The sequence below is a fragment of the Balaenoptera physalus genome (assembly GCF_965194825.1).
Source record: "Balaenoptera physalus genome assembly, chromosome: 18".
NCBI classification, from domain to species: Eukaryota; Metazoa; Chordata; class Mammalia; order Artiodactyla; family Balaenopteridae; genus Balaenoptera; species Balaenoptera physalus.
The window spans coordinates 33,645,088-33,669,736 of NC_138899.1; positions in this window are offsets into that span (position 1 = coordinate 33,645,088).

Genomic DNA, 24,649 nt, shown 5'->3' on the forward strand with positions numbered 1-24,649 from the left:
TACCCTATGCGAAGGCATATATGTGGAATCTAAAAAAAATGGTACTGATGAACCTAATGGCAGGGCAGGAATAAAGATGCAGACATAAAGAATGGACTTGAGGACATGGTGAGGGGGAAGGGGAAGCTGGGATGAAGTGAATGAGTGGCATGGACATATATACACTACCAAATGTAAAATAGATGGCTAGTGGGAAGCAGCAGCATAGCACAGGGAGATCAGCTTGGGGTTTTGCGATGACTTAGAGGGGTGGGATAGGGAGGGTGGGAGGGAGACGCAAGAGGGAGGGGATATGGGGATATATGCATGCATATAGTTGATTCACTTTGTTGCACAACAGAAACTAGCAAAGCATTGTGAAGCAATTATACTCCAATAAAGATGTATAAAAAAATGGTCTAAAAAAACCCAAAAACCAAACAGGGTCTATGCAGAAGTGATTAAGTTAAGGACGATGAGATGAGGTGATTATCCTGGATTATCAGGGTGGGCCCTAAAGGCAATCACATGTATCCTCATAAGAAGAGGGATATTTGAACACAGACAGAAGAGGAGAAGGTGCTATGAAGACAGAGGCAGAGATTGGAGGGATGTGGGCACAAGCCAAGGAGTGCCAGCATCACTAGAAGCTGGAAGAGGCAAGGGGTGGATTCTTCCCTAGAGCCTCTGGAAGGAGCACAGCCCTGCAGATACCTTGATTCCAGCTCAGTGATACTGATTGAGGACTTCTGGCCTCCAAACTATGAGAGAATAAGTTTCTATTGTTTAAAGCTACCACATTTGTGGTAATATGTTACAGCAGTCACAGGAAACTGGTACAAGTACCAAGATTAAGTGATGACAGGGAACCAAGTGCCAATGCTCAGCTTCAACAAGGGTATGTCCAAAGGAAAGCAACCAGGGAGGTGCTGGATATAAAACTTCAATGACTCAGAAGTCATGCAATTGATAAACTGAATTCATATCGTTGTAAACCATCCTAAAGTTTGAGAGCAGGAATAAAGATCATCAATTACCTTGTTGAAAATCTCCAGCATCCTAAGTCTGCATATAAAAAGTAACCTGAGACTTGAAGATATTATGAGACTTACTCCCAATTAAACAGCTTAGCCTTAAAATTAGTGCTAGAATACAATTTTTTTCCTAACCCCCAATCCTCAAGGGTATCAAAACTGCAAAAACAAAGCTAAGGGGGTGTGTGTGTCTATTGGTTACTGTGATGAGTCATCACATCCTCTTCAGGACTGAAGTAGTCACTCCTCAGGGGCTGAGTATTGGCAACAGACACCTTACAGCCCCATGTGCCTTCCCTGCATCTGACTGGTCCATGTGATGGTACAAAGTCCTACTCCCCTTGCCCCAAGGTAGGAAAACTCCGAATATCCATCCCAGTTTCCGGGCACACCGTGAGATGCCCAGGGCCTTTGTTGTGACCATATCACAGCCCATATTCCCCTCTTGTTCCTCCCCCTGCTTTCTTCAGTCCTCTGCAAGTGTTGATTCCTGACAGCACTCCCTCACAGACTCCTTCTATCCTAGCATCCACCTCAGAGTCTGCTTCCCAGGGAACATGACCTGTGACATCCATGAAGGATGTGGGCAAGAAGTTAAATGCATTCTTCATGCCTTCAAAGGGTAGAACTAGGACCAACAAGAAGATGTCCTGGGGAAGAACATCTAAGTTTAATATAATCAGGAACTTTCTGCCAATTATATCTGTTCAAAATGAAGCAAGAGAACTTCTAAAGTGGTGATCCCCTGATAAATATCCATTTTGGGACATTATTATCTGTCAAACATATTTCACAAAAGACGGCTGCATTGTACGTTAGTTTTTTCAGCAAGTATTCATTGAACACCCACTATTGGCCAGGGACTGCTTTAGGTACTGGATGTATAGCAATAAACAAAAAAGGCCCAGTTCCTGCCAAGATGGAGTTTATATTGTAATGGAAGGAGATAGACAAGGAACACCTGGACAAGGAAATACACATCCTAATTTCTGATGGTAAGTTTTATGAAGAAAATAAAGATGATAATGTTAGAGAGTGGAAAGTGGGTAAGGGGGATGAGCTAGAGTCATGCCTGAGTCCACTTGGTCTGCTATCACAAAATACTATCGGCTGGGTGGTTTATGAACAACTGAAATTTATTTCTCACAGTTCTGGAGGCTGGAAGTCCAAGATCAAGGCGCCAGCATGGTCAAGAGAGGGCCCTCTTCTTGGCTCACAGCGACCGTCTTCTTGCTGGGTCCTCACATGGTAGAAGGGGCTTGAGAGCTCTCTGGGACCTCTTTGATAAAAACACTAATTGCATTCATGAGCACTCCACCCTCATGACCTAAGTACCTTCCAAAAGCCCCACCTTTAGGAGTTAGGATTTCAACAAATGAATTTTGCGGGACACAAACATTCAGACCATAGCAGGGGGTCTGAGGTGGTCTCAGGAAAAGATTTGAACTGAAATCTGAGTGATGAGAAATCCATACAAAGGTCTCAGAGAAGAGTGCCGTTGGCAAGAGAAACATGTTTAAATGCCTTCAGAAGGGACCAAGCCTGGTGCTAATCACTGAGATCCCTTCAAAGTAAAGGGGTGCTCTTGTATTGTGAGGCTCTTCCTGAGGTGCAGGTGTGGAGGTGCACTGGGGCATGCGACAAATCATCCAGGGAGAGTCGGCAGTGAAGGCGGGGAAGGCCAGCTTCACCCTTGCTTCTTGGACTCTCCTCTTGATCTTCCTCTCTACCCTCTCTTAGTCATTCCCCAATATCCCAGACTCTGTCATCACAGTAATAACAACAGCCTGGTAATCTCATACTTAAACATACCACTTTCCGAGAAGCCCTCCTCTCTGATGGCACTGCTTCCTATTCCACTGAGTTAATAGAATCCATCCAAAGAGAACTTCCCTACCTCCTACCACCATAGCCGCCACCAGATCTGGATCCATTGGCTATGTTCTCTTTCCTGTGACTATGGATGGACTCTCCATTCTCCTGGAAAACACTACCCCCTCCATGTGTTTACTCTTTTCTACCCAAAACACTGGCACAGCAATTCTCTCCTCTTCTGTAATGAGTGTTTTCCTTTTCTCCTGGATCTCTTCCTTCAGCATTGAAAAGTGCTGCTTTCCCACCTATATTAAAATACCTTCTCTTAACTATAATTTGAAAAGATACATGCACCCCAATGTTCACAGCAGCACTATTTACAATAGCCAAGGCATGAAAACAACCTAAGTGTCCCTCGACAGAATGGATAAAGAAGTTGTGGTATACATATATATATATATATATATATATATACACACACACACACACACACACACACACACACACACACACACACACACACAATGGAATATTACTTAGCCATAAAAAAGAATGAAATAATGCCATTTGCAGCAACATGGATGGACCTAGAGATTATCATACTAAGTGAAACAAATCAGACAAAGATAAATAGCATATGATATAGCTTATATGTGGAATCTAAAATATGATACAAATGAACTTAGTTAACAAAACAAATAGACCCACAGACATAGAAAACAAACTTATGGTTACCAAAGGGGAAAGGAGGGGAGAGATAAATTAGGAGTTTGGGATTAACATATACACACTTCTATATATAAAACAGATGATCAACAAGGACCTACTGTATAGCACAGGGAGCTATACGCAATATTTTGTAATAACCTATAAGGGAAAAGAATCTGAAAAAGAATATATATATATGTATATAAAACTGAATCACTGTGCTGTACACCTGAAACTAACACAACATTGTAAATCAACTGTACTTCAATTAAAAAAAAAAAATAAAACAGAAACAAAAAACCCCAAAACCCTTCTCTTGGCCCCAATATCCTTTTGAAGATACTTCTCTGAAACCCTTTACTATAAAACTCCATAAAAGTATGGTCTATATTCTCTCCCTCCAACTTCTATTTTCTCATCCTCCCTTGAACAATGGGGCTCCCCGCCTCCTCGCCCCAAGCACACAGACACCAACTCTATTTCTGGTTGCCAATGCTGCTCAATCCAGATAGACAATTTTTTAGTTCTACTCTTCCTTGACTTTTCAGGACCATTTAATAAAGACCGTTGCTTCTCCTCATTGAAATACTTTTTCACTGGGCTTCCAGGACTCTACGTGCTCCTGGTTACCTCTCTCCTCTCTGGCCCTAGTCTCTTAGCTCTGGGTTTGCCCGGGAACTAGACTTTGGACTCCATCTTTTCTCTATGTTTTCCTCTTGATATTTCCTTTATGCACATGACTTTAAATATCATCAATATGTAGACAACTTCTAAATACATTTTAGCCTAATCTTTCCACTGAAGTCCAACTGCCTTTGCAGCATCTCTACTTGGACACCTAATAAGATTCTCAAAACCTAACTTTTTCAGTACTAAACTATTTTCCCTGCAACGTGCTCCACCTTCATCTCAACGAAATCATGCTCGACTTCTCCTTTTCTCTCACATCCCACGTTCCATATAATGGCAAATCCTGTGGGCTTACCTTCAAAGTATAGTTAGGATCTGACCAATTCTCAATACCTTCTATACTCCTGTCCTGATCTGAGACACCATCTTCCTCTGGATGACTGCAGTAGCTTCCTACATTTATCACTGAGTATGCCCTTGCCCCACGGCAGCAACCAGGGGTCCTTTAAAAAAAGGTCAGGTCATATCACTGTTGGAGAAGTCCCTTCAATTCTTCCCATTTCACTCAGGCAAAGCCAAAATGGTTATAATGTTGTATTTGGGCCTTACCTGATCTAGTCCCCAGTTACATTACTGACCTCATCTCCGCATACTCTGTACTGACTCTTGACTGAAAAAAATGCACAGCCTAATAGTTGAGAATTATGTTCTATTCAGCAGACTTTCTGAGGAATTAAGCCTGGAAGACAGCCTCGCAGATAGCTTGGAGGGACCGCTCAGAAGAGGTAAGGGAGGAGCCAGGATATATAGGAGTTTCTGAAACAAAGACCAGGTAGTCAGAACATCAAAAGATTACTGTTAATTAAAGAAAACCAGATGTCTCAAGTTCATGGATTTAGCACTTTTCTACATATGCGAGAATGCATGGGTCTGGGCTTATTGAAATGATTCCTTTGATATGCACCTTAACTACCTAGGGCCAGTATCCTGCTTTTCTCCATCCTGAGTCCCCTCAGGGTGCACCATTGGGGGACGACTGCAGTGACTGCCGGCTTGGTGGTTGGCAGCCTGTTTGTCTCCATCCTGATTTCCTTCAGGGCTCACCATCCAGGTGGCTGTAGTGGCTTGATGGTTTGATGACTGCAACATCTTTTGTTTACTAATATGACAGGTGATATTTTTCCTCCACATTACTTACCTTGATTCTGCCACACCAGCCTCTTTGCTGTTACTCAGACACGTTATCACACATTTCCTCATGGCCTTTGTTCCTGCTATTCCCACTAGCTCTTCCCCAGACAGAGTGTGGAACATCATGTCACCTTTCTCACGCAATTAAGCAAATGCTACTTTCTCAGTGGGGCCTTCTTGGTCTGCTTCATTAATTAATTAATTTATTTATTTATTTTCAATAATATGGCTAACACTAATACTGCTTTTACTATGTGCTAGGCATTGTCCTAAATATATTACAAATATTAATTCATTTAATCATCACACTAACCCTGTGAGTCAGTATTATTATTATCTCCATTTTACAAATCAGAACCCTGAGGTGCAGAGAAGGTAAGTAGTTCACTCAATGTCACAGAGCTGCAGTGTAGGGAATCCAAGATTCATGGTAGAGCAGAGGAAGGGCAGTTGTCATTTCTCTGCCTATTTTACTTCATTTGTTTATTAGGGAATAACATGCCAAGTTCACATGGCTCTTCTGACAAGCAAATAAGAGGCCATAAATACTTTGCAAATATTGGGCATCATTATCAGGAATTGCAGTTCACACTTGGGAATGCCTCATTTTGGGGACATATCCTAGCCTGAGTTTTTTCTGTTAAATTTTGAATGTTGTATTTTTTGTTACAAAAGTAAACACAGCGAAGAGGGATATAACATTGTGTAGACTACTTCTACAGCATCATGTGTTCATAATCACATATTTTTGACGGTAAATGTAATGAACAAACTAGTGTGCTGGGTGCTTCAGGGAGTACTGAAGAAGTTCAGAAGTGTTGAGAAAGATGACCTGAAGGTGGTTTCACTCTTGTGGAGAGCAAGACAGTAATATTTTAGCAAGATGTTAGGAATTGAGTTATTCAAGGCAGAAAAGGCTTAAAGAAAACAGAGATAATAATGCAACTGATTGCTTCTTCTATTTATGAAAGTCTGCTGTTTTTTCATCCTTGCAATGACTACTAATAGATTTGTACAGAAAAAGAAGATAATTGTGTGGAGTAAATTGTACCTTTCTGGCAGCCATTCTTCCTTATTTATGGTGCTCAGATTTCCTTTTGGGAATTACTGCCATCCCCTGGTGTGGAGTCTTGGCAGCATTTTAATCAGAATACCATGCCCATCCACAGGGCAAACAAGTAGGGTGGACAAACACAGAGGGGCAATTTCCCTCAACCGGATACTTCCTCTCTTCAGCCTGGTACAAGGCAAGGGCAGGCACCTGACAAAGATGGAGCCAGGGGGACTCTTAGGACCAGGAAACTTGCACAGAGTGATGCCAGCAAGGAGACATGGCTGGAGTTCCATCGTTCCCATGATGCTGGCCAGAGAAGGTCAGTGGATCCTGCATCCCAGACTCCTGAGGAGTGAGTCAACTAGGATACAACTAGATCAAAACACGACAAGAGGTTATCTCTATAGATCACTCAACAGTCCCAACTGTTTTGAACACAGTCACAGGTCATCCTCGGCTTGTTCTGTCAAGATCTTTTCCTCCTCCAACATTATGCAGCTGATGTTTTTATATCACCAACACACGATTCCTACTTTACATGGTCCTGAGACAGATGTTGTAGAAATGTGTTCATAATAAATAGAGTAAAAGGGCAGTACGTTTTGTAGGTGACATTTTGCCAGGAAAGGAAGAAACTATGTAGGGGACCTATAAGAGTCACCATTCTTCTCTGCCCCATCTCTTCACCAATTGCAAATGTGTTATTAATCAAAATACAGAGGTAGTACTGGGAATATGGCTTTGTTAATATAAAGAAAAAAATCAGAGATAGAACAGGGAAACTAATATAAGTATAAACAATATTTTCTTATCCCTGTTTTCAAATCTAATTTTCTGTCTTTTCCTCTTTGCCATTCAGAATCCCATCATCACATAGAATGTGCTATCAACTTTAAGTACTGATGCTCAAGTAAAAGTGGCTTAGACCTTAAAGTGAGGGCATACAAGATTACCTATTTATTCCTAAAATTAACTAAAATGAAAATAAAGGAAAAAGGGGGTATAATTCTATAAGAACAAAGAAAATATAAATGATAAAACAGTAGAAGATATACTAACTAAATTTTGAAGACGAGAGTTCTGGATAATAACTTTTTAAATCAGAGAAAACCAACAAATGCAAATTAATTTCCACTAAAGGACTCTGAAAAGACTCAAAATGAGAGACACCAGATAATTCTGCAGGTGGGCGGCATGGATAACACTGAAAAAGAATGTTGGTTAAAAGTCTCTAAGCAGCAGTTAAACTCTCCAGACCCTCACTAGAGTGGCAAGCTTAGCTTTTTGTCCACAGTAGACAGTGGACAAATGTTTTTTATTAATTGAAATGACACAGCATTGTAGTAAATTTTCACTGACATTTGAAAGAGTCCTTTTTTGAACCAAAGAGACAATAACATTTGATTAAAGGTTCATTGGGGTTTATAGATTCTATGCAATGTCTAAGATCTAATGGTGGGAAAGATTGGGGGAGAGAGGAAACATAATTGGTAAAGCTGTCTGATAGGGCTATGGGATTCATTTTACTATTCTCCTTACTTTTTCATAAGTTTGATTTTTTCCATAATAAAAAGACAAATCTTAGGTACTTAAAGAAAAGCTCAGAAGTTGGCAAAGTCTACTTATTGTTATGCCTCTTCTTCTCTGAAAGTAACCTGAGTTTTGGCCTTAGATGAGAGGCCCATTTAAGAGGACAGCTAGTTCATTCCGTCTGGCGCTATTATTTCTCATGGATCAATATTTCTCATGCATTGTTGAGGCTGTGCTTAATATGTCTCACAAGTGGTTTAACACAGAGGTACTTGTGGGTACACCTGAGTGGAGGATGGTTACTGAATGATTGAAAGAACAATTGAAAGAATGCGAGTCTAGGAACAGAAGAGAGGAGAACAAAAAAGCGACATCTTCCAGCAAGTGATGGAGTGCTCTTATTAGAGGTCATATGAAGATTACAAATTATCTTTGGATGTTATGTCTGTTCATTTCGGAATTGTGAATGGCCTTTCACTTTTTAAGATACACAGGTGTTATTCATCATTACCCACCCGACTCTTTAGAGAACTGAAATCTGGGCTTAACACCTCAAATTACATTTAATAAGAAGCATAAGCATTTCAAGATTAAGGTATGAATCTTGCTTCCTTAGAAAATTATAGAATAAAGGTAACTTAAAAAGAAGGGTGGGAATGAGAAAGACAGGCATCAAGTAATAGAGACAAAAGACGGATGGAAGTGAGATGGTAGGAGAGGGAAGGAAATGACATATTTTCCTTTCAAGTCTGTGCCTGGCTCTTTATTTGAGTACAGTAATCTGATTCATGCTTATACTCTGTGTCTGATTTATTACCGATTTCATCATGAGTGCCCAGTTCCATTGGCTCTTGCCCATTTGTCTCCAAGGTAGTGAAACCACCGTCCACAGAATGACTGTACCAGCTGACCCTGTTAGCACGTTTAACTCTCAACTTAAACGTCTCCTTTTGCTAGTTATTTTTAGATTTATTGTTGTATGGGACGTGTATGTTGTATAGCAATATGATACCTATGGAATGTTCTGAACTGTGTAAATCAATCACCATAATAGCATCTCTGGGTGAAACCAGGGGCAGCGAGGACAGGATGAAATGGGACAGAGAATGGAATAGAGGAAATGGGCAGCAAAGAGTGACAGAAAGGGGGAGGAATACCACTGGAAAAAATACTTAGGAATTAGAAACAGAGAGTGATAAGGGAGGCAAGAAAGTGAAGAAATGAGAGAGACAACTGAAAATGAAGATTTAAGCATGACTAGAGACAAAAGCATAATTAAGGGAGCAAATTAAAGATCAAGGAGCATCGGAAAATAAACTCAGTGCATTGGTAAATAACAGTACCTGGGCTTTAAGAAAATAATAGAATATTAAATCTTGCTAATTCACAGGGTAATAGAAATGCATCTGAATAAAGACGTTCTTTATGATGTACTAAAGACAGGCACAGAAAATCATAGAAAAATTTGTTTGGGGAAGTAGAGTCTTTTAGTTCCCCAGGAGCTGGTAAAAATTGGTTAGAATTAAAAATGGAAAAAATGAAATAGTGATCAAATGTCCTGATGAAGAAATAGAAAATGAACAGATTTTTGAGGCTTTAATCAGGGTAAATAAAATGCAAAAGTAATTCTCAAACTGAAGTCTTGGATGAAAATGAGTTTTTCTGAATTTTCACTATCAATTTGTTAAACGTTGGACCTCATTGTCTTATTCTCATTGTTTATGAGTGACGGGAAAACTCCTTTAGGTATGTGGTACCCATTTCTTCATGTATTTGGTATTCTCCCTAAGCATTCCTTATCTCTACTATGTCTCCTATTGAGTTAATAATGAGAAAAGATTTTGACCCTCTCCACCAATACCTTGTTGTAGAGTATGCCATGCAGTGCCAAAACCCCTTTGATGATTTATTTTATCTCTTCAGAATAACTTGATTTTAAAGGAGCTGCAATTAAAGTTTAGCCTTAATTATGGAATAATCTTGCTTTGTCATTTTCTTCTTGAGACATCCAATATTACTAAGTGTGTTTGACTACCAAACTTTCATGCTTGGTTTTAGGCAGAATTTATAGTAATTGTTTCGGAATTTTTAATTGGATGTATAATAATTGAGGTGAAGGCTTTTTAGCTAATTTCCCTAAGAGTTCACTTGCTACTAAATAAGCATGAAAGATACTTTCTGTTTCCATTATATTTTTATATTAGTAATTATACCACTTAAAGTTTAAATAGGCTTCAAGAGCAAAATGTAACATGAAAATCAAAAAGAGTTAGCATTTTTCCTTGTCATCAACTTTCTTTATTTTAAATGCCTGTCTTGCTAATCTCCAAATGAATTACTTTGTTTTAAATTCACATTTAAAAATCAAATGAGATTACAAATGTAGTATTTAAAATTATGGACATATGGCTATAGATATCTAAGATAAAATAACTGGGTAATCCACACTGAAATATGAGTTAAATAGTGTGCTGATAATCCTTTGATCTAAGAATGATTAAATTGATTTTTGATTGTGTCTATCTTTTTTCTCCTCAATAACATAATCCCCTGTAGAAAACAAATGAAATAGAATTGAAACTATATCCTTATGTTTGCAAATTTTCTTTAACAAAAAGCATAGTTCAAAGTTAAATTTAAATTTAATTGTTGCTGTACTTGAAACATCAAGTGATTTTTTAAAGCCAAAATTATTCATAAAGTTGATCTGCTTTTGTCCTGAAGCCAGATTTTACTGAAAAACTGTTGTGGAATGATTGTATTGGTTGAAATACAAATTACAAAAATGAGCCTTGACTTTTTCAAAGTTTAGTTGTATTAAACAACTTCCTGTAAGACAAGTTTCAGCAGATCAGCATAAAATTTTCTTAATTTCATTACAGCCTGTAAATTAAAATTAATGAGTCTGACACCCACAATTAACAATGAAAAATGCAGATTGTTATAATTACTTAAGCAATAACATTGCTTTACATAGAAGACTTAAGGTGCTCCACAAATTATTTACAAGTGTTACATAAAACACAAAAAATGACAATTTCAATTTATTTTGTCAATGCAAAAAACCAAAATCCTTACTAAAACCTTTCTCGTTTGGGAATCTCTCTCCATGCATAATTAAGCAAATTTGATTGCAATTAAGCCTGGCTTCTACAGTAGAGTTTTAATTAATGCAAATCTGGCATCCACATCTATAAGATTAATTTTAGTGAATTAAAAGAAAACAACAAAGCACGTTTGAAAGTGCAGTCGTATTGTTGAAAGGACAGAATTTCAAAGCTGGTTATTTTTCAGTCTTCCATGTGTATAGCCTTTGACTTAGACTTTAAAGAGTGGATATTTTATTCTGATTTGTTTTTTTGTTTTTAAATGCCTTATTAAACAAGACCATCAAATGTACACAAAATCACTTCAGAAAGACATCTTAAAAATTCAATATACATTAGAAGCAAGGTCTACTCATATTATATATAGGTGTATGTATGTGTGTATATGTGTATAAATGTGACTATATATACACACACTCATACACACACAATCCCTGCTACCTTTGCAGAATTAGATGTGAAACTCATCCACCAATACACGTAGATTTTGTTTTACATGTTTTTAAAAATAGGTTTAGTGTTTATACCTCAAATTTTAAAATACTGACGGAGAGTATTACTGTTGAGGCCATATTCTCTTTAATAAAAGTGCTTAAGGTGGAATACCAGGTAAAGCATAGAAATCACTTGTATCATCATGTACATATTTATTGTTAATACCATTTGATGTAATTTTATTTAATTTACAATAGAAATTTTCTCCCTCCTTGTGTTCTATTTGACAGAAATATAGATGTTGTTGAATACATATTAAAATAATTAAGTATCCTAAATACATGACATAGTTTGGAAACAAACTTGAAGATCTTGATTATTTATTTATTTATTTGTTTTTAAAAAAATTTTTCTAATTCAATTTTATTTATTTTTTTAGACAGCAGGTTCTTATTAGTTATCCATTTTATACACATTAGTGTATATGTATCAATACCAATCCCCCAATTCATCAGTTCCTGATTATTTAGAAAAAAATCACTTGTTTGGAAAAGATGTTGCTATTAGCAATAGGATTTCTTGATATCCGAAATTTCAAGTTCTTCTTTCATAGGATGAATTGATGAGGTGGTTGTAAACATGTAAGGGTTTCTACTTCCATTTTGGCCAAGGCCTTAATACCATGGATGTCAGGTAAAGTGGGACAGCACAGAACTTGCCAAGGAGCAGGGGGGACCACCAGTTTTAGAAGCCTCAGCCAACAGCCACTTCAAACATATGAAAGTGTCAAAGTTGGAAATTAGGCTACTATCTTTGGTGTGACATCTTCTCCACTTTCCTACCCCCAACATGGACAAGGAAGGGTCTCTTCTCCTTTATCCCCAGTCTTGTGGGAAGCAGAGCTTTGAGAAGGTATTTGAGGAGATTGATAATGATCCTGATGTTGGAGGCTGGGGTTGACCCTGCTGAGACCTCAAAGGTAAGAGGCTGCTATGGAAACCTGAGGCAGATGAGTAGAGAGAGAAACTGGGCTGGACCGAGGGCTAATTCCAGTTAACATGTTGCCAAGAGAGCCACCAGGAAGCTTCCACACATGGGAAACACACAGATGTCCCCATGAGGAAGAGAGTCAGGTTTGTCCATTTGCAAAAAGTCCAGAGAGTGTTGCCTCTAAAATCTCTCCAATCCCGGAAGAATCCATTGTCTATTTACCATGTCACCCATTAAGTAAAGACTTTGTTCCTACATTTTATGTGCTTTGCCTCTCTCTTTTCTACTTTTCACCAATCTAGAAAATCTAGAAGTCCCTAGGGGAGAAAGGAGGGCAAGGGATGTGAGTAGAAGCTTAGTAAATAGAAAACAAGTCTTCCGCCCTCTTTGCTGCAGGCCCAAGAGTGGGGGAAGTTTTGACATTAGGTGAAATTTGGCATTTTAACGATTGCACAGACTGTGCATATTGGCTACTCAATAGTTACATGAATAAGGTAATTTTGACAGGTCAAGGGCAAGTCAAAATAAGTAAAATTGTAATAGTAACTAGTTATGGAGCACTTACATGCCACTCTGATTTCAGTCTACAACGGTGTCAAAGTTATATTGTCTTTTTAATGGATTTCTGTGCATTTATTCTTAACAAAAGCTTTTAGGTTATAAATAATACTGGATTCGTAGGAAGTTGCAAAATATAGTACGGATAGATCCTACATACATTTAATCATATTTCCCCTAATGATAACATCTTACAAAATATCAAAGCGAGGAAAATGACATTGATAAAATCCACAGACCTTATTCAGAATTCGTCAGTCAAAATTACATTCTTTTAATGTTTCTTGTATCTTCTGTGCTTTAGTGCAGCAGTCCCCAAGCTTTTTGGCGCCAGGGACCAGTTTTGTTGAAGAGAATTTTTCCAGGAACCGGGGCAGGGGATGGTTCAGGCGGTAATGCAAGCAATGGGGAGCGGCAGATGAAGTTTAGCTTGCGCGGGCTGCTCACCTCCTGCTGTGCAGCCCAGTTCCGAACAGGCCGCAGACTGGTACCGGTCCACAGCCCGGGGGTTGGGGACCCCAGCTTTAGTGCATCTACCACCCACTGAAGTAGACAATTTTTAATTTATGGGATGCATATGTATTTTGTACTGTGGGAATTAGAGTATCCAAGGCATTCACAGTCTAGAAGGAGAGCCATATCTGTAAAGAACTACTGTATTTCATCTAATCTAAGATTTCATCAATTGTACAATAAGATGTACCATTATTTTATGTGACACTGAGAAATAAATTGTGGGAAATTCCCTGGTGGTCCAGTGATTAGGACTCCATGCTCTTACTGCCGAGGGCCTGGGTTCAATCACTGGTCAGGGAAAGAAGAAGAAATAAATTATGTCAAATAATAACATTTTTGTCATTATAACACACATCCTGATTTCAGAGATATTAAATGCAAAAGATAGTGCATTTTGAAATTGACAGTATATAGTAAATACTATAATAGCACTAGTTAAATAATTAATGGAGTAATTTATTTCCTGGGGTAGGGAATTAAACAGTTGAGGGATGTCTAAGAGAAAGGCACAGAGAAAATAGGGCACAAGAATAAGAATTTAAAAGACAATAGGTTCTTGCCAGATAGTAAAAAGTATGAAGGACACTGAAGGCTGGAGAACAGCCCCAGGAGAGTGGGCCCATGAAAATGGGCAGGGCATTCTTCAGTCATATGCAGTGGTTAATTGGGAGTATGTATGGAGGGATAGACACAGGGTTAGGAATGAGGCTAGAAAGGAGGCTGGAATCAGTTGGTGAAAAGCCATGCATGCTACTCTAAAGAGAATGGACTTAGTTATGTATTCACTGGGGAGCATTTAAGCAAGAGACTGGCATAATCTATGTTTTAGAAAAATCCTGCAATGATGTAAGGATACATTATGGGGAAAAAACTAGAGGAAGGACATACATTACCAACTGGTATTGGGTCTGCAAAATGCCAATAGGAAATCTTGATTAGACATAGGCTTTTTTCCTTGAGGAAAAATGCTTAAATATTTAAAATATATTTTAAAACTAATATATCACAACCTAATTATGTTAAAATGAAAATCTTCCCTAACCTAACCCCTCACAATTAGAGATGTCTTCCTTTCAGGTCCTAGAGGATATTATTTAATCACTGATCTAAAAAGCTTTTCAGTCTAATTCATTTTAGCCTTTTTTTTTTTTTTTCCTTCTACATTCCATGTAGATTGTAAGCCTCTTGATGCTGGAAAACCAGTCATCACTACACCTGTGGGGAACCATGTATGGGAGAGGAACAGGGCAGAGGAAGTATAGGTGGGAAACTGGAGTTAATGCAGTGGTGCAGACAGGAGAAGATGGCCATTTGATGTAGGTGGTAGGAAACAGATTAGAAAGAAATAGATGTCTAAAGATGCTTTGGAACTGAGATTCAGAATCCTTGAAGATTGATAGCCTATGGTAGGAGGGACAGGCAGGGGTCTAGAAGTCTTTTTCTCTGGCATGGGGAGCTAGGTGAAAAGCTGCCCTTTACTGATCCAGGGAACATGGAAATGGAGAAGTTTGGCGTAGAAAGTTGCTGTGGGCATGTTATGTTTAACATTACTTTAAGAACAGGACTGAATAGCCAAAGTAACCCTGAGATAAAAGAACAAAGCTGGAGGCATCATGCTTCTGAATCTCAAACTATGGTACAAAGCTATAATAACAAAAACACTGTGGTACTGGTGCAAAAATGGGCACGTTGACCAGTGAGACATAATAGAGTGCCCAGAATTAGACCCTGGCATATACAGTCAACGAATATTTGACAAGGGAGCCAAGAATATCCAATGGGAAAAGGATAGTCTCCTTAACAAATGGTGCTGGGAATTCAGAAACAAACATAAGTATAAGATGGAGATGGATTCTAAATAGTAGGGGAAAGGAGAGAATGTTTATTAGATGATGTTGGGAAAGCTAGATTACTCTATAAAAAATTACTTATATTTTTATGTTCTAAAATATTAAAAATAAATTCCAGATGGATTAACCTGAAAGATAAATTCTAAACCTGGACAAGTGTAGAACTCTTGACACAAAATGACTCCATCCAAATCTCTGCACTGAGAGACAACCAAACTCTAGCATAACTTCTACCAGAATAAAGCTGTGTCCCTAAGATGACTCCAGCCCCCTCTAAAATGCCTACCTGAGAAAGCTCAGCATTGTCAGGAAAACTTACTGTTTGTTCCAGCCAAAACCTGGTGAGAGGCAGATAGACCCCTGTGATGGTTAATTTGATGTATCACCTCGAATGGGCCATAGGGTACCCAGATATTAGGTCAAGCATTATTCTGTGTGTATGTGTGAGCGTGTTTTTGAATTAAATTAACATTTGAGTGGTAGACTTGAATAAAGCAGATTGCTCTCCCTAATGGAGTTGGGCCTCATCCAATCAGTTGAAAGCATGAATAAAACAAAAAGGCTGACCCTTTAAATAAGAGGGAACTCCTCCTGCCTGACTGGTTGAGCTACAACATTGTTTCTTGCTAGCCTTCAGACTCAGAGCCTTCAGAAACATTGGCTTTTCTTGGGTCTCAAGCCTACCAGCTTTTGGACTGGAACTGTCTCCTGGTTCTCAGGCCTTCACACTTGGACTGGACTTGTACATTGTCTCTCCTGGGTCTCTTGCTTGTCTGCTGCAGACCTTAGGACTTCTGAAACTCTATAATCATGTGAGCTACTTCTTTATAACAAATCTCTCTCTCCCCCCCTCCCTCTCTCTAAATATATCTATATCTACATCGACATCTATCTATCTATCTATTTCCTATACGCACATCCTATCAATACTGTTTCTTTGGAGAACCCTGACTAATACAGTCCCTGAATCAGCATGTAGAGCAGTGACTTTAGAAAGCTTTCAATTATAAATCCTTTCTCTGCCCTTTGAGATATAAAACTCCTACCCCAAACTGTTTCCTCAAGGCTTGGATAACCATCTCTTTAAAATACAAAAACATTCAGGGAGAAAACTCTGACCCTCTCTCCCATTCCCTGTTGGAAGGTAAGGGCCTAACTTCCGTGGGCACCTTGCTTCAGTTTGTACCACTACCTCCTGTTGTACAGATATGAGAGGTATTTTTCTCCTCTGGATAATATGCCAATGAACAAATCCAGGTGGCCTAGTCACATGGCCTAAGTTCCCGTCATGTTCCTCAGTGCCTTTCCCTTAGCACCCCTCAGCTTTTAAAAAGTCTAGAGACTTTTGTTTCAGTGAAATTGAGTTCAGTTTATGCTGAACCCTCTTCCTTATTACAAAAGTATTACTGACTTTAGTCCATATCTCTTTCACTAGTGTCCAGGTTGTTTCCACTGGACAGGCTAATGGAAGAAAATAAAGAAAAATGTTTTTGTGACTTTAGGTGGGGGTGGGAAGAGTACTTCTTAAACAATAACTCAAAAGCATAAACCATAAGGAAAAGTAATAGATTAGCTACATAAAAATAAAATCTTCTGCTCAATGAATAACAGCATAAATATGGTCAACATGTGGATAACTGACTAGGAGAAGATATTTGCAAGGTCTAACCTAGTATTTCAAATATACGAGCAAAGCCTGTAAATCCATAAGAAATGGAGAGGGTATCCTATAGAAAAATTAGCAAAGGATATGAATAAGGACTCCATGGAGATAGCAGAGAAGTATGAAAGCAGAAATCAAGTTCACTCACTAGTGATCAGAAAAATGTGGAATAAAAATACAATGCGAAATCTCTTTACACTTAGAGTGGCAAAAATGAGAAATGGTTGGGTAATGGCAAGGTCGATGAGGATGTGAGAAAATAGTACAATCATTCTAGAAAGCAATCTAGCCATATTAGTGCAATTAGTTACGGTGTCTCCTTCTACAGGAATCATATTTCCAGGAAGCTCTTATTTACAGTTTCACAGGAGAACATGAACAAGTGGTTGAATTGGTAGTAACAGGACGATGAAAGTTATTTAGGTGACTATCTCTAGGAGAGTGGATGCATGGAATATTATGCAGCAGTCAGAGACAATGAACTAAATGTACACACAGAAACACGAGTAGATTTTATCAACATAGTGTTGACTCAAATACGATACACTAAGATCTCTAGTATAATATCATTTATGTAAATTAAGAATGATACATGCATAAAACAATTCAATATTTCTTTTCAAGACTACTTACATACAGAGTAGGCACTGTGTTTTCATGTGTTGGATAATCAGAGAAAGAAGGAGAATAGGATGGAGAAATTAAATGAGACAAGAGAGGGATCTTCTAAGGTCTTAGGGGGTCATGATCTGAGAATGATGAATTCAACACCAATTGAAATCTAATTTAAAAAGTAGAGAAGTCTAAGTTCAAGTATCTTTGATGGACTTTTTCTTATAGTTTTACGTTGTTTTATGTTTGCGTCGTTCTTTATTTTGTAGATTTGAGAAAATTTTAGCCTGAGAACTAGTGATTTCATACTCATGATATATCTAATTATTTTCATAAAACTGGAAAAGATCCCTAGTATAATAATGGATATTTATTTTTTACAATGAACCGACACTCTCAATAATTTACACCCATTACTCCATTTTATTCTCAAGTCAGCCTTATAAGGTAAATTCTATCATCTTTACAGATAAGCAGACTGAGGCATAGCGAGATTAAGTAGCTTGCCCAAGATTAGCTAGTAAATGACGAAGACAATAGTAGATGAAGTTATAGACTCTTTGCTTTCTAAATTCAAAGATGATGTAATTAAGCTGTACAAGACAGGCATCCGGCCACCACAACTATTCAGATTCTACATGAAATAATAGTTAAATAATACCAAAACCAGGCAGACTGTACTCCAATTCACTCCATAGGTATGGTTTTCTTCAAAAAGGTAAAAGTCTGATGAATTCTGTCTTTAAGCAGTGAACTTTATTCAAGTTTCCAGATTACTCTCGTATCAGCTTGTTAACTATTTCTTCAACAACCATCTCTCCTCAACAATTTGTAGGGTTAGCTTTCTTTGTTACTTAAGCAAAAGAAAAATTTTAGGCATAATTGTTCCACTTACTGATTACTTTTACTACTTTTATCTCTACTTCATTTCTTTGAGAAAACATTTCAGATCAAATTAAAGCTGTTTGCAGCACCCATCCATCTGTCATTATTTGAACACATTGATGAATACTTTTCAGGTGAAGAGATAAGGCTGACTTCTTATGGAATGATGAGATGTAGAGAAACTGAAATTACGGCATGATTTTGTTGGAGCTGATGAAACAAGACATTAAGCTAACTTCTTAAAATATCTTTCTCCCTACCCCCCTCAGAAATTTGAAAGAAAAGGAAAATTAGGTCAAATTTTTAAAGGTTAGAATGCAATATAATGAAACAAAAGAGAGCTAGATAAATAAATAAACTATATTAATTCAAGAGAGCCACGGAATAATGACAACAATAACAATGGCAATAATGGTGACAATGACAGCAGCTAACCCCTATATGGCACTGTGTTGAGTCTAACATAAATTACCTTTCCCATTATCAGAACAACTCTATGACTCAGCAAGGGAGGTGCGGCTTTTGAATCAGTCATTCACTTGAACTTCATTTGCTGGATGGGAAAGGGAAACACATCTCACTTAGCTGGAATCTGGGAAGCTTGGGATTAGGGCAGAAGCTCGAGTATCAAAGGAAACAATGCAGGTCCAACTGAAAGAATGAACACTCACCAAGATCCTCCTGGGCTGGAGACCAAAGCTCTCTGCCTTGTTCACGTGAAGGTCTTGGCCCTTCCTGTGCCTTGCTTTCTTCACCCAGCCCTCAACAAAAAAACTGCCATTGGTTAGACTTTGGTGTCTGATGGAAAGGATGGAGCTTGTAACACGGAATTGTGGCAAAAGAATTGTTTTGTTATATGAGTTGTAGTTTAAGCAGTAGTGACAACATCTATGTTTCAGGAAAACATGAAAAGCCAAGTTAGCTTTCTTTCAATTGTCACTGTGGACAGAGAGATAAAACTTCATTTGGAGTGGGAGATGAAAGTCTATTCTGTACATATTAAGAAGAAAGACGAAAATTACTGTCTTGGGTATTTAGAGAAAGTGAAGCAATAGCTGTTACTCTAAGAGATACGGATTTGTACCTCACCTGTCTAGGAGTGACACCATGATTTGAAAACAAGAACACACGAAAATATTACCGATCCTTAATGTCAAAAGTCGTCCACAAGGCAGGATGTGTGAATTGAGAATGTGGGACGTTTGGGGCCTTCAGGGAAAGGGTAAATTGCTTTTGATGCAGCCTGTCTCTCTCCCTAGGGGAAATTCTACCACATATTTGATTTTTAGCTGCAATGTGTTACTACATATTTATGCCCTTGAATATGTATTTATTGCAATTTTATGCAGCCCATTTTCATGACGTGAATTGTTTGTCTCTCTTAAGGGATATCTATGTTTTTTCCCAAGATCACATCAAATGAAAAAAATATGGAAAATAACTCCATTTGAAGCAAAAGCAATCCTGTTCTCCCACAAATCAAACCCAAACAATTAAACACGACCAGGAAAAAAAAAATGAGGAAGTTTGTACCTGTGATTTGGGATTAATTTCTTTACAAATTTTTGGGGGTTCATTTCTGGTCATGGTTACAAGCTCCTTTTGACAAATATCTCCTTTATATGATGAAATAAATTCAAGCTTAAAAATACTTTATAGATACAAGAATGTAAATATTGGTAATTTTGAACACTGCTGGGAGACACCTGACATAGTATTAATAAGGTTTGCATTATAAGTGACTTCTCCCGGTCCCCACAATTTGGTTCAATCATCACCTCCGTTTCATCATTTCTGCTTCCACCTCTATTGTAGCAAGACTAAAATGAGAAAGCTTTTTTTGAACCATCTTGGAGGAAAGATAACTTCAAAATTTGGGGAAGTTATTGCATCCTGTCCAGAGTCCACCATTTCCTCAAATGGGCAGTGAGGTCCAGCCCCACAGATCCAACAGTGATGGCTACAGTAATGAAGAAAAGAAATGGTAATTATAGTGACTGTACTGTCCTAATCTGTTCCTTCATTTTCATGGCTGTCATATCCACAATCAACATTCAGCATGATTGCTGGGCACTTAGTCTTTAGCCTAAAGTGGCCAGAACAAAGTTTAGGCCAACTATTGCAAAGCCAAAGGTTTCAGATACTTGTGTTCATACATCTCAGAGCCAACAGCAACTGCAGTGAAGAGGGCTTCAGATGTTTGCCTCCAGAGGCAGCAAGAGAGGGCCATTTCATTCCTAATAATTTGGGCCAGCGATCTGTTCAATTGCTACAATTCTTGCTGTCCTTCAGGGGTTTTTGCCTGCCAACTAGAAGGCTTGAAAACCAGCAGTGCTGTTTGGTACCTGCACGGTACTAGTATAAGCACAGAGAACACAAAGGGCACTAGATGGAGAGCATCACACCGGGCAGAATGTACGTTTCAGACCCTCAGGGCCCATCATTGCAGAAACCTGCAGTGACTCTGAGTGGTAGAATGGTTAGCCCATTCGGTGCTGGTACTCCAACACTGGAAGCAGCCTTTGCTTGGCATTACTTTCTCAGGAACTTCAAGCAACGAGGGCCTCCCATGGCATCAGCAGGAGCCGGGTGCCAGGCAGCTCCCCCAATACTTTGCCTCTGCTGTAGATTCCCACCTACTCCTGGGGAAAAGAAGTGAGTCTGGGATTTTCTGGTCTGGGTAATCTCTTCTCAGGAGCTCTTAGTCTGTGCCATGTAGACAGTTGTGGGGCTGACTGTTCACCAGTAATTTAGGCCTTGCCTTTTCCCTTACTTAGACCCCGCTTATATTTCTCTTCTGCAGCTACTATCTGCCTCATTCTCTACATTGAGAAAGGACCCAGCCTGCCCTTCTCATATTGGTTGCTCTTTTTATAGTAATTAGATTAACAATTATTAGACTGTAAATATAACCACAGGCCACAGGTCTTGCAAGCCACAAGAGCTTTCACAAAGATGTCCTTGATTACAACACTGGTTGACATTGGGGTCCAAATCAGCTGTATGCCCAAGCCTAAGATTGGAACCTATACATGGGTTGGACTTGAGAACTTGCCCTAGTCCAGAGCCCTCTGCCTCCTGGTATCTTGAAGGGTGTAGAGACCCTGAGGTGTCCAGGCTCCTGGGCTCTTAGTGAGTCCAATGTCCGCTGCTGCTCTAATGATTTATGCAGCCTCTCATGTCAGACTGTCACTGCCCACCTTACCCACTCCAGTTCTGTCTCCCATTTAGAGTTTCTAAACTTTCCCATTCTTGACAATTCACACTTTCAAATGTACACTTACTCTTGTTTCCGTTAGCTCCAGTTCATCAGAAGCTAGCCCAAGAGGATCTGATGGTGTTAATGGGCATTCCACCTCAAGAGACCACACTCCAAATGTTCTCATTTAGTCACAAAAGTGCTCCCATGGTCCACAGACATCATGTTGAGCAACGTTTCAATAGAATAGAAGTTGTATGGATCAGTGATCAAGAACTGTGAAGGATCTGAGAAGTTACCTGACCTGAAAGCTAACAAATTAATCCCTACCATAGTTTCATGGATGCTGGCAGAAGACACAAAACTCATTGGTCAGAGACCAAGGAACATTATTACAGTAAGTAGAATAAACATCTGCCCTGGTTACCTGAGCTCTAATTCCCAAAGGGTGACATGAAGAGTATCAGATGACACATTGCAGAGGGACATCAAACATGCCTGTCCTTTGCTCCAGAGAGAAAAACAATCTCTATCTTCTAAGAAGTTAACCAAACCTGTTCTTTGCTCTGGAGGGAGATACTGTCTCTGTCTTCTAATATTGTTCACTATATAAGCATCCTGGAAAAGACAGCTTGGAACAAAGGACAGTTATGACCTTGTTCATGAGATGTGCAGAAATGTGTGAGATCCATGGAGAATTGTCTGTCAACAAAACTTACTAATCACTAAAAAAAAAAAAAAAAAAAAGAGAGAGAGAGAGAAAGATAAAGATGAAAAGACAATTTCTAAAGAAATATAATATAAAAAGTCAAAGTAGTTAAAAACATGATAGTGTATAAACTTGCAATTTTGTAGGATGAAGAAGTCTAGAGGTCTAATATACAGCATGACTACAGATGATAATACTATATTGAACACTGGAAATTTGCCAAGAATGTAAATTTCAGGTGTTCTTACCACACACACACACACACACACACACACACACACAAATGGTAACTATGTGAGGAGATGTATATGTTAATTATCTTGACTGCTGTAATCATTTCACTATATATATGTATATCAAATCATCATGTTGCACACCTTAAATATAATTTTTACTTAAAAAATTAAAAAATATATAAAAAAATAAAATTTTAAAAGTGATAAATGTAAAGGTTAAAATTTTACTAAGTTAAAAGGATATCAAACTTTGTAGAATAAACAGAATAAATACAATATGTGATAATTTCAAGAGACACTTCTAAAATCCAGTGATGTGGAATATTTGAAAAGAGTTGCCAAAAAAATTGTGTTAGGCAAATATAAAATGAAGAAAGAGATACAAAACTGGAACACCGGAAAAAATTCTAATGAAAATCATGTTTTGTATTGATAAGAGTTAAAAATCTATCAAGAATATATGAACAGTCACAAGCATTTGTTAACCTCATGACATACCTTTGAAATATAAGTCAAAACTGCTAGAAACTTAAGAAGAATTTCATAAATTCAAAATCACTGTGAGAGATTTTAGCACTCATCTCATAATTTACAGGCCAAGAAAACAAAAAAGGGAATGATATAAAATATTTGAATAGTTTAATTAGCATACATATAGAAATATTTTTCTCAAAAATGGGTAATATATGTCTTTTCAAATATGATGAGACAGTCACAAAAACTTTCCACATATTCTACATCAAAAAGACAAATCTAAATAAATTCTGCAGTTATGAATCATAAAATTCACATTTTATGACCATAGTGCAATGAAAATATATATTAATAATGAAGTAATAAAACTTCCCCATCCAATCACTTAAAAATAATCTTCCAAAAAACTCTTGAGATCAAGAAGTAGTCAAGATATCAATTTAAAAAAAAAGAGTGATCTTTATTAAAACCCATGGGATGCAGCCAAAGCAGTATTCAAGAGGAAATTTGTAATCGTAAAATGCTATTTCCTAGATTAAAGTAGACTGAAAATTTATGACTGAAACTTTCAGTTCAACAAATAAAAATAAAAGAGAAAAGTAGAAAGAAACATGTAATATAGGTAAAAACAGAATTTTATAAGATAAGAAAAAATAAACATAGACTTGACCAATAAAACTAAAAGTTGCTCAGCAAAAAGACATATAAATTGGTCTAACCTTTGACAAGACTTTCTGGAACAAAAATAATAGTATTATAAATAAGAAAAAGACATAGTCGTACTTGGATCTATATTCCAATAGATTTGAAAATCTAGATGAAATGAAGGATTTCCTAGAAATATATAGATTAAGAAGAGTAAAAAAAGAAAAGAACTATATAGACCAATAATCATGGGGGAAATTGATGAGGGAGGTAACTTCTAACAAACGTTCAATGCTCAGATAATTTTACAGACAAGCTGTGCCAAATCTTCTTCCAATATTTCGACTCTTTCTAAACTAGATACAAATTGGCAGCCTCCCAAAGTCAACTGAGGGCATGCATTGCCCTGATATCAAATCCAGACATAGTTTGAGAGAAACAGTGGAAATCAAACAGCAATCTAAACTATAAAAAATCAATGGAAAATTCCTACATAAGTATTAACAAATGGAAGCCACTTGCATATTAAAAGACTAATACATTACCAACAAGTAGAGATTTAGTATTCAAATGTTTAAATATTGATATATTTATTAATGTTTTATTTATTAATACTTATATTATTAATAATGTTTCATTTATTAATGATATATTCATTAATATATTATTAATATTAATTTATTACTAACATTTTAAGAAACAAACAAAAAATGAGCATCCTAATAGTTACCAAAAAACTTGACAAAATTTATCATCCTTTTAAATTAAACTAATAAGAACCTCCCGGAATCTTCCCAGAAATGGAAGGAAATTTCTTAAACCTGATACA